At 44.0% G+C, this 14,852-nt stretch overlaps 1 pseudogene; it reads right to left on the bottom strand.

Annotated features, from left to right (window-relative positions):
* Nucleotides 1-14,124: 14,124 nt before the first annotated feature.
* Nucleotides 14,125-14,557, bottom strand: LOC108512956 (UPF0587 protein C1orf123 pseudogene; annotated as a pseudogene).
* Nucleotides 14,558-14,852: the final 295 nt, after the last annotated feature.

The raw sequence follows: 14,852 nt of genomic DNA, 5'->3' as shown, positions 1-14,852 counted from the left end.
TTTAGTAGAGACAGGGTTTCACCCTGTTAGCCGGGATGGTCTCGATCTCCTGACCTCGTGATCCGCCCGTCTCGGCCTCCCAAAGTGCTGGGATTACAGGCTTGAGCCACCGCGCCCGGCCTCTTTTTCTTTTACTATATTTATTTCACTATTCTTCTGCCCCTTACAGAATCCAGGGGCAAAATTATTTCTGTGTTTTCCCCTCATTACCAGCATCTGATTGGTTGAACAGCAATTTGTCTCCAAGAAATGAAATCTGGGTTGGGTGAAGGCAATTTTAACACCTTTTCAAAGTTAGAGTACACCAGAAGATTCCTCTTAGCCCCAGGGTATCCACTTTCTCCCTTGAGAGGATACGTTCCATACTTTAGGTCATCCTAAGACAGAAAATAAACCAGAAGCTGATATCCACTGGACACTCTAGCTGACATAACCATGGCAGATATCTTGGTTTATCCTCAGACAGTACTAAACCCAGGACCAGCAAAAAACTAAAGGGTGGCTGAGGACACATCACCGCATAAATTTTCCAGAACAGAACTTTGACCCAAAAACATTCTGATAAGACCTCTGTGCCTAGAGAAGATAAAACAAAAAGAGACACAGAGATTTTCTACAATACAGAATCAGGGGATTATTATTTGCCTTCTCCTCATGGGAAATATTTACAAACAGATAACATAACTTCTTAAAAGCACCATTTAGAGCTTTGCCAAAAAATGATTAATTAAAATTTGGTATAAAAAAGTACACTAAAAGACAAAGAAGTGTTAATATGAACTAGGGAGAAAAAGCTGGCATTTGGGAATTCCAGAAGAAACTGGAAATTTAGTATCTTACTGCAAGCCAGAGTGAGGCTGGAGATACAGGGCATGGGTGTTTAGACTTAAGACCCTGCTTGGGACACAGGTGAAAAATGCAGCAGAAAATCAGTTCCCCAGGCTGTGTGAAAATAATTAAGTTGTAGGCAATTAGACTGTGTCTCTAGTTTCTGGGTTCATTGTAAAAAAAAAACAAAAAAACAAAACAAAACAAAAAACTAACTCAGGTGCATTATTATTAATTATTACATTCAGAGAAACAAAATTCAGGCTTCACCAGTTATAAACTACTGATTAAGCTCTGATTACATAACCAGGAAATTTTCACCTTTAATGTACTGAAGTAGAAACTTAATAAAATAACAGAATAATAACATAAGTAATAATAGTAAAGATTATAGTGATAGTAAGAGAAATAACAATAGCTCATACAATGAATTGCTGTATTAGCCAAGGCTAAAAAGAATTTGAGTAGCCCCCCTGAAGTTAAAGTTAGAAGAGAATATTAACTGTCTGTCCCAGGAAACATTAATCATATCTACCCTCCACACATTTTGTAGGCTCTGTAAGCTCCTGTTTCTTTCTTCCCTGCACAGCTGCAAAGTCACAAGACAGATAAGCACAGGCTGCAAGCCAAGTTTTCTCAGAGATGTGAGACAAGCAAACATGTCACAGCAACTTTTGTTCTCATTTCTGTAAGCCTGCTTCCTGCTTCATGCAGTGCCCACCTCAAAATGCTTAAAGGGGACTCATTTCCTTTGTTCTGAGCTCAGACTTTCAGGACATGTGTCCGCTGTGCCAGAGTACACCTTAAATAAACACTTTCCTGCTCTCCATTTGGTCTCTCCAGTTCCTTACTTTCCCGCAACAGTACAAATTAAGAAACCACATAACTGTACCTAACCAATTACTAAATTTGGTTTTCTTCATTACGTAGTTTGCAAAATGTCAAGTGCATCCGTGGAAGAGACCACTAAACAGGATTTCTGTGAACAACAAGGCTGTTTATTCACTTGGGTGCAAGTGGGTTGAGTCTGAAAAGAGAGTCAGCAAAGGGAGATAGGAGAGGGGCAGCTTTATAGGGCTTGGGTAGGCAGTGGAAAGTTACAGTTAAAGGTGGTTATCTATTGTTAGCAGGGGAGGGGATCACAAGGTGAATGGTGGAGAGATCATGGGACTCATTGTCAAAGAGAAGAATGTCACAGGGTCAATTGATCAGTTGGGATAGGGAAGGAACAAGTCATAATGGTAGAATGTCATAAGGTGGGTTAGTTATTTAAGGCAGGAACTGGCTGTTTCACTTCTTTGTGGTTTTTTGGCTGCTCCAGACTTCTTGGCTCCTGTAGGCCACCTGAACATATATGTGCAGGTCACAGGGGTTATAATGGCTGAGCTTCGGCTGAGGCCTGACATTCCTGTCTTTTTATTTACAAAATATAAAGGTATAAGAAAAGATAAAGAAAATGTAAGTTTTTACTGAGGGTCATTGGGGTAGGGGTGATATTTCTCAGGACTGCTTCAAGTGTGACCAGAGACTACATGAACATCTTACAGAAAATTTTATAATGAGTTAGTCCAGTAAGTTTCGGGTCTAGGGTGCATTTTTATGTGGCTTAAAAGGTGCCAGTTAGCATATTTTTGAGCTTGGAACTGCTCTAATAGTATAAGTTCTCTAAAACAGTAATCAGGCATATTAGCTTTAATGTAGGTGGCGATGAGTTTTAGACCAAGGAAGGCATAATGTTTCACATACCAAAGGTTTTGTCCCCATTTTCCATCATATGAATGGGATTCCCTGTTGTTAAGTCAATGACCTATTATATTACCCTTTTCCCATAGGTGTGGGTGGTGATGTGAATGGAGAAGTTCAATAGTTCTAATTGCAGATCCTATGTGGGAGAGATAATAAGTAAAATAATCTTTGTTTCCTGGATTAAGGTGAGGAAGAATAAATTTTTCACAATCTAAGAACCACTTGCCCTGAGTTGGAAAAGACTGGTAGAGCAGGTTTTCAGCAGAGGAGTAGGTGGCGGTGATAGAGGAGAAAGAAAAATATTGACCTTTTGGAGTGAGGGCTGGAATATTTGTGGGTGTGGAGGCATTTGCTATTTCTTTTGCTGTCCTGTCAGGATAGGCATTTCCTTTAGCAATGAGATCAGTTGGCTTCTGGTGTCCTTTACTATGAATGATCCCAGCCTTGGCTGACAGGAGAGCAGCCTTAAGGAGAGCCTTTATTAGAGAGGCATTGATAATGGAAGAGCCTTGTGTGGTGAGGAAAGCTCTTTCAATCCATGTAACAGCATGGTGGTGCAGGATATGGAAGGCATATTTACAGTCAGTAAAAATATTGATGTGCAATATCTTTGCAAGAGTGAGGGCCTGAGTTAAGGCAATGAGTCCGGCTTGCTGAGAGGTAGTGGAGGGGTGCAGAGCAGCAGCCTCAATGAAAGATGTGGAAGAGACTATAGCATAGCCTGCATTTGCTGGTGAGTAGCAGTTAGGCCTGGTGGAACTGCCATCAATAAACCAAGTGTGATCAGGGTGAGGAATAGGAAAGACGGAAATATGGGGAAATGGAGTGAATGCCAGGTGGATCAGAGACATACGATCATGGGGGCCAGGTGTGGTATCAGGAATAATGTGGGAGGCTGGATTGAAGTCTGGGCCAGGAATAATGGTAACTGTGGGAGACTCAAAAAAGAGTGAGTATAGCTGAAGGAGCCAGGGGGCAAAAAGTATATAAGTCAGGTGGGAGAAAGGAAATAGATTTTAAATGTTATGAGAATTGTAGAGAGTGAGTTGAGCATAGTTGGTGATTTTGAGGACCTCTTGATCATAGTTTGTGATTTTGAGGACCTCTAAAAATATTAGAGTGGTGGCAGTCACTGCACACAGACATGAGGGCCAGGCTAAAACAGTAAGGTCAAGTTGTTTGGACAAAAAGGCTACAGGATGTTGTCCCGGTCCTTGTGTAAGAATTCCAACTGCACAGCTCTGCACTTTCACTGTGTGTAGTGAAAAGGGTTGGGATGAGTCAGGGAGAGCTAGCGTGGGAGCAGTTTTTAGAGCTGTTTTAAGGAATGGAAAGAGGAGCAGGGAGAGGATTTTTGATCTATGGGGTCAGCTGCATTTTCCTTTGTGAGTTTATATAATGTTTTTGTTAGGATGGCAAAACCAGGTATCCAAAGGTGAAAGTATCCAACTATGCCTACAAAGGAAAGGAACTGTTGCTTTGCCGGTGGGGACAGAGGTCTGTGAGATTAACTGAACATGGTCTGTAGAAAGAGTGAATGTATGTTGATGGAGGACTATGCCAAGATATGTAACAGAAGGGGAAGAAATTTGAGCCTTAGAGGAGGATACTTGGTACCTCTTTGAGTAGAGATGTTAAAGAAGTAGGATACTGTCCTGATGGGAAAATTGGTAAGAGGGGCTGCAAAGAAGGTCATCAACATATTGAATAAGGTGAGAAGCCGAAGAGTGGAAAGAAAGTAAATCATGAGAAAAGCTTGGCTGAAGTAATGAGGGCTGTCTCTGAAGGCTTGTGGCAGTACAGCCCAGGTAAGCTGCTGNTATATAATGTTTTTGTTAGGATGGCAAAACCAGGTATCCAAAGGTGAAAGTATCCAACTATGCCTACAAAGGAAAGGAACTGTTGCTTTGCCGGTGGGGACAGAGGTCTGTGAGATTAACTGAACATGGTCTGTAGAAAGAGTGAATGTATGTTGATGGAGGACTATGCCAAGATATGTAACAGAAGGGGAAGAAATTTGAGCCTTAGAGGAGGATACTTGGTACCTCTTTGAGTAGAGATGTTAAAGAAGTAGGATACTGTCCTGATGGGAAAATTGGTAAGAGGGGCTGCAAAGAAGGTCATCAACATATTGAATAAGGTGAGAAGCCGAAGAGTGGAAAGAAAGTAAATCATGAGAAAAGCTTGGCTGAAGTAATGAGGGCTGTCTCTGAAGGCTTGTGGCAGTACAGCCCAGGTAAGCTGCTGGGACTGATGGGTGTCAGGGTCAGTCCAGGTAAAAGCAAAGAGAGGTTGGGACAAGGAGTGCAGGGGGATAGTGAAAAGGGCATCTTTAAGATCAAGAATGGAATAGTGAGTTGTGGAGGAAGGTATTGAGGACAAAAGAGTGTACGGGTTGGGCACCACAGGGTGGATAAGCAAAACAATTTGGTTGATAAGGCATAGATCCTGAACATATAAGACTTATCTGGTTTTTGGACAGGTAAAATGGGGGAATTGTAAGGGAGTTTGTAGGCTTTAGAAGCCCATGCTCTAGCAGGCAAGTGATAACAGGCTTCAGTCCCTTTAAAGCCTGTTGTGGGATGGGATACTGGCATTGAGTGGGGTAAGGGTGATTAGGTTTTAATGGAATGGTAAGGGGGGCATGGTCAGTTGCCAAAGAGGAAGTAGAGGTATCCCACACTTGTGGATTAAGGTGGAGAGATACACGGGGAGGATGCAAAAGAGGCTTTGGGTTGGGAAGAAGGGTGGCAATGAGATGTGATTGTAGTCCAGGAATAGTCAGGGTAGCAGATAATTTTGTTAAAGTGTCTTGGCCTAATAAAGGAACTGGGCAGGTGGGGATAACTAAAAATGAGTACATAAAAGAATGTTGTCCAATTTGGCACCAGAGTTGGGGAGTTTAAAGAGGTTTAGAAGCCTGGCCATCAATACCCACAACAGTTATGGAGGCAAGGGAAACAGGCCCTTGAAAAGAAGGTAACGTGGAGTGGGTAGCCTCCATATTGGCTAAGAAGGGGATGGACTTACCCTCCACTGTAAGAGTTATCCAAAGCTTAGCATCTGTGATGGTCCAGGGGGCTTCTGAGGTGATCGGCAGCGTCACTCTTGCCAGTAAGCTGAGGAGATCTGGGAAGGAGTCAATCAGAGAGCTTTGAGCCAGAGCTCCAGGGCCCTAGAAATGGCTGCGATATTAGTTGGACAGTCCAGTTTCCAGTGGGGTCCGCATCAGATGGGACATGGCTTAGGAGGAATTCCAGGCTGTGGGCATTCCTTGGTCCAGTGGCCAGTTTTGTGGCACTTGAAGCAAGGTCCATGAGGAGGTTTTAAAGGAGTGCCTGGAGGCTGCAGTTTGGTTGTTCTGAAGTTTTTATGTGTCAAAGGCATGGCTGGAGTTTGTCTTACAGTGGAGGCAAGCAGTTGCAGCTCTGAAAGACGTTGCCATTTGACTGTCTCTTCTCTATTGTTGAACACCTTGAAGGTGAGGTTGATTAATTCTTGTTGTGGGGTTTGAGGGCCAGATTCCAATTTTTGAAGCTTTTTTTAATGTCAGGAGCTGACTGGGATATAAAATGCATATGGAGAATAAGACGACCTTCTGGTTCTTCAGGGTTTAGGGGCTGTAAAGCGTCTAAGTGTGGCCACCAAATGAGCCTTGAACTGGGCTGGATTTTTGTATTTCATGAAAAGGAGCCTAAATGCTAACTGATTTGAGAGAGGTCAGATAAAGAAAAAAGGAGAATTAACTTTGACTATCCCTTCAGTTCCTTCATCTCTCAAAGAGGAAATTGTTGGGCAGGTGGGGGAGGGCTAGTCACAGAATGAAACTGTAAGCTGGACCAGGTGTGAGAGGGGGAGGTGATAGAAGGATTATAGGGTGGGGGAGTAAAGGCTGAGGAAGAATTGTTTGGCATGGGGAGGAGCAGCCTGGGGAGGAGGGAAAAGTTCAGATGGGTCCATAGAAAAGGAGGATTTAAAGGACTCAGAGCTTGGGATGGAGACTGAAGAAACAGACAGGAGAGAAAGAAGAAAGATTTGGGATGAGTCATATTAGGAGCAGAGACTAGGGAGGGACCAATGTGTAAAGAATGGCTGGACGTCAGGGATCCCAGACCATTGGCCCATTTTTTGACAAAACGTATCTAGGTCTTGTAGGATGGAGAAATAGAATGTGCCATTTTCTGGCTGTTTAGAGCCATTATCAAGTTTGTATTGGGGCCAAGCGGTGTTGCAGAAGAAAATAAGATGCTTAGGTTTTAGGTCAGGTGAGAGTCGAAGAGGTTTGAAGGCTTTTAGAACACAGGTTAAGGGGGAAGGAGGAGTGGAGGGTGGAAATTTGCCCATAGTATAAAGGTAAGTTTAGAGAAGAGAGGTGGTAGAGACACAGAGAGAGAGGGATGGTACTTGCCACCCAGGGGAGGTGGTACTTGCCACCAAGGTGAAGGATCAAGGGAGGCATCCCCGTGGTGATCAAACACCTCTAGAATGTGGGTGACTCATCAGGAGGCATCCCCGCAGTGATTAGACACCAGGAAAGACTGTAGACACCAAGGAAAGACTGTCTTCCCAAGTCTGTGACCAGCACTGGAGTGTTGGGTCCATGGATAAAACGTGTCTCCTCTGTCTCTACCAGAAAGGGAAAGGAAATGAAGGGAAGGGAGACATTGAAGGGTGGCACCAAAACTGAAAGGAGAAAGAGGTTGAGGGATAGCAAGAGAGGTTGGAGAAGAGAATAAAAAGAGGTCACGTACCTGATTTAAAATTGGTAAAGTGTTTTTTGGGCCAGTCTGAGGTCCCAAGGTCATAGGTGGATTTTCTCATGGAGCAAAAGGCAGGAGGACAGGGGATTCATCTCCTGAGGGAGGTCCCCCGATCCAAGTCACGGCAACAAATGTCAAGCGCATCCATGTGAAAAGACCACCAAACAGGCCTTGTGTGAGCAACAAGGCTGTTTATTCAATTGGGTGCAAGTGGACTGAGTCCAAAAAGAGAGTCAGCAAAGGGAGATAGGATAGGGGCAGCTTCATAGGGCTTGGGTAGGCAGTGGAAAGTCACAGTTAAAGGTGGTTATCTATTGTTAGCAGGAGAGAGGGTCACAATGTGAATGGTGGAGAGATCATGGGACTCATTGTCAAGGAGAAGAATGTCACAGAGTTGATTAATCAGTTAAGGTGGGGCAGGGAAAAGTCACAATGTTGGAATGTTGTAATGCTGGTTAATCAGTTAAGGCAGGAACTGCCTGTTTCACTTTCTTTGTGGTTTTTTGGCTGCTCCATTCTTGGCTCCTGCAGGCCATCTGGACATATATGTGCAGGTCACAGGGGTTATAATGGCTGAGTTTCGGGTCAGATGCCTGACACAAAACACTTTCCTTTAAGCCTCTCCCATAGACCACAAACTACAAACCATAGCTGGGTGCTCTACAATTCTAAAACCACTCTTTAATTAAATTCTTAAATATTTTTGCAGTGACTCACATAAAGTTTTAATAGGCAAAAGTAGGACTGGCCTGGGAACCCCACAGAACAAAGTTCTTCCCATTCCTGGCACTCTCATCATTTCTAGGTTTCCAGGGGGTCCCGGTGTCTTAGCTGTGGATCTCCCAATACCTGCAGGTCACAGGGCCACAGAGGCTGAGCCTATAGGGGCAGAAGACACAGAGCAATGAAGACACAACATGGAACTTAAGCTGCAGCAAGAGACAAAGGCCCCACCAAGCCTGGAAGCCACCCTGTTTCACTTCAGCTGCTTGCCCGATAGGACAGTTCCCAGCCCAGAGTCACTGATTGGATAACTTTATATTTATTTATTTATTTTTGAGATGGTCTCTCACTCTGTCATTCAGGCTAGAGTGCAGTGGCACAATCTCGGCTCACTGCAACCTTCGCCTCTCAGGTTGAAGTAATTCTTCTCCCTCGGCCTCCCCAATAGCTGGGACTACAGCACGAGCCATGGTGCCCAGCCTGCATAACGTTTAAAACCCCACCCTCTCAGGCCCTGAGTGACAGAAGATATGATTAGATGATGGGCCGCAGCCCTCTCAGGCAGGGCTTCTTCCTCCCTGAGCTGAGCCAGGCCCACACCAGAGGATATTTGCATTCAACCTTGCATATAAAGTCATATGCATTTGTAAATAATATATCATATGGCAGACAGGCACGGTGGCTCATGCCTGTAATCACAGCACTTTGGGAGGTCGAGGTGGCTGGATCACGAGGTCAGGAGTTCAAGACCAGCCTGGCCAACATGGTGAAACCCCTTCTCTACTAAAAATACAAAAATTAGCCTGGCGTGGTGGGCAGCACCTGTAATCTCTGCTACTGTGGAGGCTGAGGTAGAGAATTGCCTGAACCAGGGAGGCAGAGGTTGCAGTGAGCCAAAATCATGCCACTGCACTCCAGCCTGGGCGACAGAGCGAGACTCCATTTCAAAAAAATATATATGGCTATACACAAATGAAAATAATATAATAACAAATGTTTTAAAATTTCAGCTTTTTTTGGCCAAGCGCTGTGGCTCATGCTTGTAATCCAAACACTTCGGGAGTCTGAGGCAGGAGAATCATGAGGTCAGGAGTTCAAGACCAGCCTGATCAACATGGTGAAACCCCGCCTCTACTAAAAAATTAACTTTGGGAGGCCAAGGTGGGTGAAATCACCTGAGGTCGGGAGTTTTAGACCAGTCTGACCAACATGGAGAAACCCCATCTCTACTAAAAATACAAAATTAGCTGGGCTTGGTGGCGCATGCCTGTAATCCCAGGTATTCAGGAGGCTGAGGCAGGAGAATCACTTAAATCCCCAGGAGGTGGAGGTTGCAGTAAGCCGAGATTGTGCCATTGCACTGCAGTCTGGGCAACAAGAGCAAAACTCGGCCTCAAAAAAAAAATTAGACAGGCATGGTGACATGCGCTTGTAATCCTAGCCACTCAGCAGGCTGAGCCAGGAGAATCACTTATACCCAGGAGGCAGATGTTGCAGTGAGCTGAGATCATCCCACTGCACTCCAGCCTGGGTGACAAAGCGAGACTCTGTCTCAATGAAAAAATAAAAATAAAAAAAAAATTCAGCTTTTTTACCTTCCTGGTTTATGGTCCTTTGAGTAGGCAGCCTGAGATTTTAAAGAGGAGGTAATCTGAAATAGAATGCAAGCCACATGTGAATTTTGAATTTTCTAGTAGCCAAACTTAAAAAGAAACAAAGAACAGGCTGAATTGGTTGTAACAATGTAATCCAATATATCCAAAATATCATTTTAATGTGTGAGGAATATGTAATTATTAATGAAGTATATAAATATTTGTAACTAAATTTTTGAAACTAACTCTATGTTTTACCTTTCTAGCACATTGCAGTTCAGACCAGGTACATTCCAGGCAGACAGGAGCCACACATGGCAGCTCTGATGTCAGTGGTGTGAAGGGCCAGAGATGAAGGAAGAGCCTCTCCCTACCAGTGTCTCTCTTCAGTTCCGAGGGTGGAATGGATAGTTGTCATAGAAAGAGCTGAGGGCAGCAGGAATAAAGTAGCCACAGGTAAACCACTGCTGGCCACCTGTTGTCCACCTTTCTTTTAGAAATCAGGCAGTGAATGATGGGGCCACAGGAGAAAAAAACTCTATGTCTTCAGTTCTGTCCACACTCTTGAACTCCAAAGTTTAGATATGGAAAAAATAGATTAAAGGCACTTATTTTGCTCTTTGGCCTTGGCCCTAATTGTCTGGCTGTAGTTATTGGTTTTCTCGAGTGGTGACTGCACTCCTGTGCACTCCTGGAGTGACTGCGCAGGACATCATCTGATCTGCCCGCCTCGGCCTTCCGACCTGCTGGGATTACAGGTGTGAGCCACTGCGCCCGGCTGAAATTTTCTACATATAAGTGTGTGCCATGGGTGCACGCAAGAGACCTTTTTTGATTTTGGTCATTTGTAGAGCCATAAGAAAAAAACAGTGAACAAAGAGTGTATGATAGCAGAGATGTCTTGATTTTTGATCTTGTTTAAAAAAAAAAAAAAAGTCTATCTGGGCCAGGCGTGGTAGCTCACACTTGTAATCCCAGCACTTTGGGAGGCCGAGGCAGGTGGATCACAAGGTCAGGAGTTCGAGACCAGCCTGGCCAATATGGTGAAACCCTGACTCTACTAAAAATACAAAAACTAGCCGGGCGTGGTGGTACGCGCCTGTAGTCCAGCTACTCGGGAGGCTGAGGAAGAAGAATCGCTTGAACCTGGGAGGTGGAGGTTGCAGTGAGCCACCACCATGCCACTGCACTCCAGCCTGGATGACAGAACAAGGCTCTGTCTCAAAAAAAAAAAAAAAAAAAAAAAAAAGCTATCTATATCAATGTTGCCATCCATTTTTGAGAAGAAACTTTACTGGTTAGCTTTACCTTAAGATCTCCAATGGGTATACAATTTCAAATGTTTGGAGAGGCCCTTCTGAGTCATAAGATTATCAACCCAAGGTTCAAGGTCCTGAAGTCTTGCTGCAGTGTAGATGGCAAGCAGACCCAATCTCTGGGTTATAGATTATAAAGAGTTTTACTGTCCTCAGTCAGTAAACCATTAAAAGCCTTCCATACCTGGTGAATGTATGCTTTGCCATAATGCACTGAAGTTTGCTGTCTTTAATCATATTAGACTTCAGTAGCAGAAGATACACGAAGTTCTATTATCAGGTGCATAAACCATCCAATGACTATTTTATAGTAGTCAAAACTTTTTTTCGCTCTCAGTGAATCTGACTGTCATCAATCTCAATTACAAAAGCAATCCAGTGCGTTTAGATAGCTTTGCTAACACTGTTTTATCGGGGCTGAGTGCAGTGGCTCACTCCTGTAATCTCAGCACTTTGGGAGGCTGAGGCAAGTGGATCACCTGAGGTCAGGAGTTCAAGACCAGCCTGGCCAACACAGTGAAACCTCGTCTCTACTAAAAATACCAAAATAAGCCAGGCATGGTGGCAGGCACCTGTAATCCCAGCTACTAGGGAGGCTGAGGCAGGATAATGGCTTGAATCTGAGAGGCGGGGGTTGCAGTGAGTCAAGATGGCACCACTGTACTACAGCCTGGGTGACTGAGTGAGACTCAGTCTCAAAAACAAAACAAAACAAAACTACTGTATCTGTAATACCGTGTTTAAAAGTTTTATAACTTGTATAGTGAAATAAGTACCTTTAGTATGGGAGACTTTTAAAGAAATATTCCATGAGCAAAACATATTTCTTAATATCCTTTTAGTTACTGTTATAACATCAGACTTTTCACTTGAGAAAACTTTTTTTTTTGAGACAGAGTTTCACTCTTGTTGCCCAGGCTGGAGTGCAATGGCACGATCTTGGCTCACTGCAACCTCTGCCTCCTGGGTTCGAGTGATTCTCCTACCTCACCCTCCCGAGTGAGTAGCTGGGATTACAGGCATGAGCCACCACGCCCACCCTGCTGCTTTGTATTTCTGAGTAGTTTTCTGTTGTGTGGATGCTCTAGAATGTGTGAATTTATTTTCCTATTGATAGACATGTGGGCTGTTTCTTGTTTTGAGCTATTTTGATTAAAACCTCCATGAATGCTTTTACACATATATTTTTAAATATTTAACTTAATTCTTTATCAGCATGTAAGTGTCACATCTTTGCATTATTTTAGTTGTTACTCAAGAGATTACAATATGTGTCCTTTTCAAAGTTTCAACTTTTATTATAAATACAGAGGTTACATTTGAAGGTTTGTTACATGAGAATATTCCACCTAGCTAGTGAGCATAGTACCTAATATGTAGTTTTTCAACCCTTGCCCCCCTCCCTTTCATCCCCCTCTAGTAGTCCTGTGTAGAGGACAATGTACATCTTTAACATAACACATAATACTATATAACATGACACAGTACTTCACGGTTTTCATAAATGTAAAATATAAAAACCTCATGACAGAACAATTCTATTTTCTTCTTTGAGCTTTTGTGCTGTTATTACAATTTTACATCTATGTATTATAAATCCAATAATAGAGAGTCATAATTGTTGCTTTTAACAGTCATAGGTTGCTTTAAAAATGAAGGGAACAATTTAGTCAGATCCTTTGGTGCTATGCAAATACACCGCTTTTTTTTTTTTTTGAGAAGCACCCGCCTCGGTCCTCCAAAATGCTGGGAACCTTACAGCCGTGAGCCAGCCCGTGCCCCGCGCTAGCATTGCTTCTTTTTTTTTTTTTTTTTTTTTTTTGAGACGCGAGTCTGGCTCCTGACCGGCCAGGCTGGAGTGCGGTGGCCAGATCTCAGCTCCACTGCAAGCTCGCTCCCAGGTTTACGCCCCATTCTCGCCTTGCCTCCGCCTCGCAAGTAGGCTGGACTAACAGGCGCCCCGCCTCGTCGCCCGCTAGTTTTTTTGTAATTCTTTAGTAGAGACGGGGTTTCACCCGTATTAGCCCAGGATGGTCCCTCGATCTGCCTGACCTTGTGATCGCGCCCCGTCTCGGCCTGCCCAAAGTGCTGGGATTCAACAGGCTTGAGCCACCGGGCGCCCGGTGCCCATTGCTTCTTTTTTAAGTGTTAATTACAATTTTTAGCACTCGCTCAGTTAGCTTGGATACAATAAGTAACTGTGGTGGTTTTGTGACGATTTCTTTAGGCATTTATCTATGTTGATTAGTATTTGGAATTCTGTAAAAAGTATTTGCCATATCCTTTTTTGGGTTTTTGTTTATTTAAATATTTTTATTTCAGTGTGAATGCATGGGTATTTATTTGATTGGACTTGATTTATTTTATAGGTCAGTATTTTAATTATTTATTTGGATGGTTTTTTTTTTTTTTTTTTTTTTTTTATTGTTCCAGGTTGAACCCATTGGGAGTTCTTTGCCCAGGCTGCTCCGATTTGACATTGTTGCCACCAATTTTTTTTTTTTTTTTTTTTTTTTTTTTTTTCCAAATTTAAGGGCATTTAGATCAGGAGGGAAGGTTTGAAAAACTAACTCAAGTGTGTATTTATTGTTTAAGCCAGAAATAAAGTTTAATTTTTGCTTGAAGATTGGTGTCTTAATTTTTTTAACCCCGCTAATTCCTAATCGCTCAGCAAAGATCTTTCCAACAGCAAGTTCAGTAAGTTCGGGTAATAGTAGCGTCCAGCGCGATTGGCTTCTGGCTGCATTGAGTGATGGTGGGATCGCAGTTTGCGCTCCTCCTGTAAAAACTTGCCTTGACTGGGAGAGATACCATCTCCTTAAAAATACTCTTCATATTTCCTTAAGGAGTGAACTGCTGCTGGCACGAATTCTTATTTGCAGAGGGAGTAGCTGCTTCCTTACTTCACCTTCAAATGACACCAAGTGCAGGACATGAACAGCGGGCTTTTTATTGATGGGGGCCCTTGGGAAAGGCTGTGAATCAAGTCCAGCATGGGCAGACCTGTGAAGGTTTGGTATGATACGCCCAGAGACAGGGGGCAAACGGAACGCAGGCCCCCCCCCCCCCCCCCGCGCTCTGTGGGTCTGCTGCTTGGGTATTATGTGTGCCTTCTCAGTTTGTAAGGGGCAACTGTGCAGAAGAGGGATCAGCACTTCACAAACTGGTGGGTGACGCCTCGTAGATTCCGCACAGCGACTCCCTGGGCATTTTCTGCCCAATAGTCATGTCCCCAGTCCTTGCTCCCTGCAACAAATTAATGTCACTGAAGACTGTCCCTGACTCCACACCTTCAGCAGCAAACCCAGCATTGTAAGGCTTGATGGTGCTGCTTAATATCTCGATGGAATTTTCTCTTGCACACAGCTTGCACTTCTGGACCATGGAAGCACTGCCACGGCCCCCCTTCAGTGCCACACTGTCCATCAGCCGGATGTACTGCCACTTGTCCGAAATCTCACCACAGTTGCCACATTTCATCTTCAGGTGCCACCGGAAGTCCTCGCCCAAGGGCCGGAGATTGGTGATGTTCTCCAGCGTGGCTTTGAGTTGCAGGGCGATTTTCCCCATGCTGACCCGCTCCACTCGGTGCTGGCTGTGGCCGTTGCTTTCCGGCGCGTCGTGCCACCATTTTTTTAAAGAGCTTAAAAAAAAAAAAAACAAAAAAACATTTTGAGGCCAAGCTCAGTGGCTCACACCTGTAATCCCAGTACTTTGGGAGGCCGAGGCAGGTGGATCACCCAAGGTCAGGAGTTCAAGACAAGCCTGGCCAACATGGTGAAACCCCATCTCTACTAAAAATTAGCCAGGCATGGTGGCATCTATAATCCCAGCTACACAGGAGGCTGAGAGAGGAGAACTGTTTGAACCCTGGAGGTGGAGGT

Source organism: Rhinopithecus bieti, unplaced genomic scaffold (genome assembly GCF_001698545.2).
Source record: "Rhinopithecus bieti isolate Rb0 unplaced genomic scaffold, ASM169854v2 scaffold_31514, whole genome shotgun sequence".
Taxonomy (NCBI): domain Eukaryota; kingdom Metazoa; phylum Chordata; class Mammalia; order Primates; family Cercopithecidae; genus Rhinopithecus; species Rhinopithecus bieti.
The sequence above is the reverse complement of the archived record's forward strand: the minus strand, read 5'-3'. Positions and strand labels throughout refer to the sequence as shown.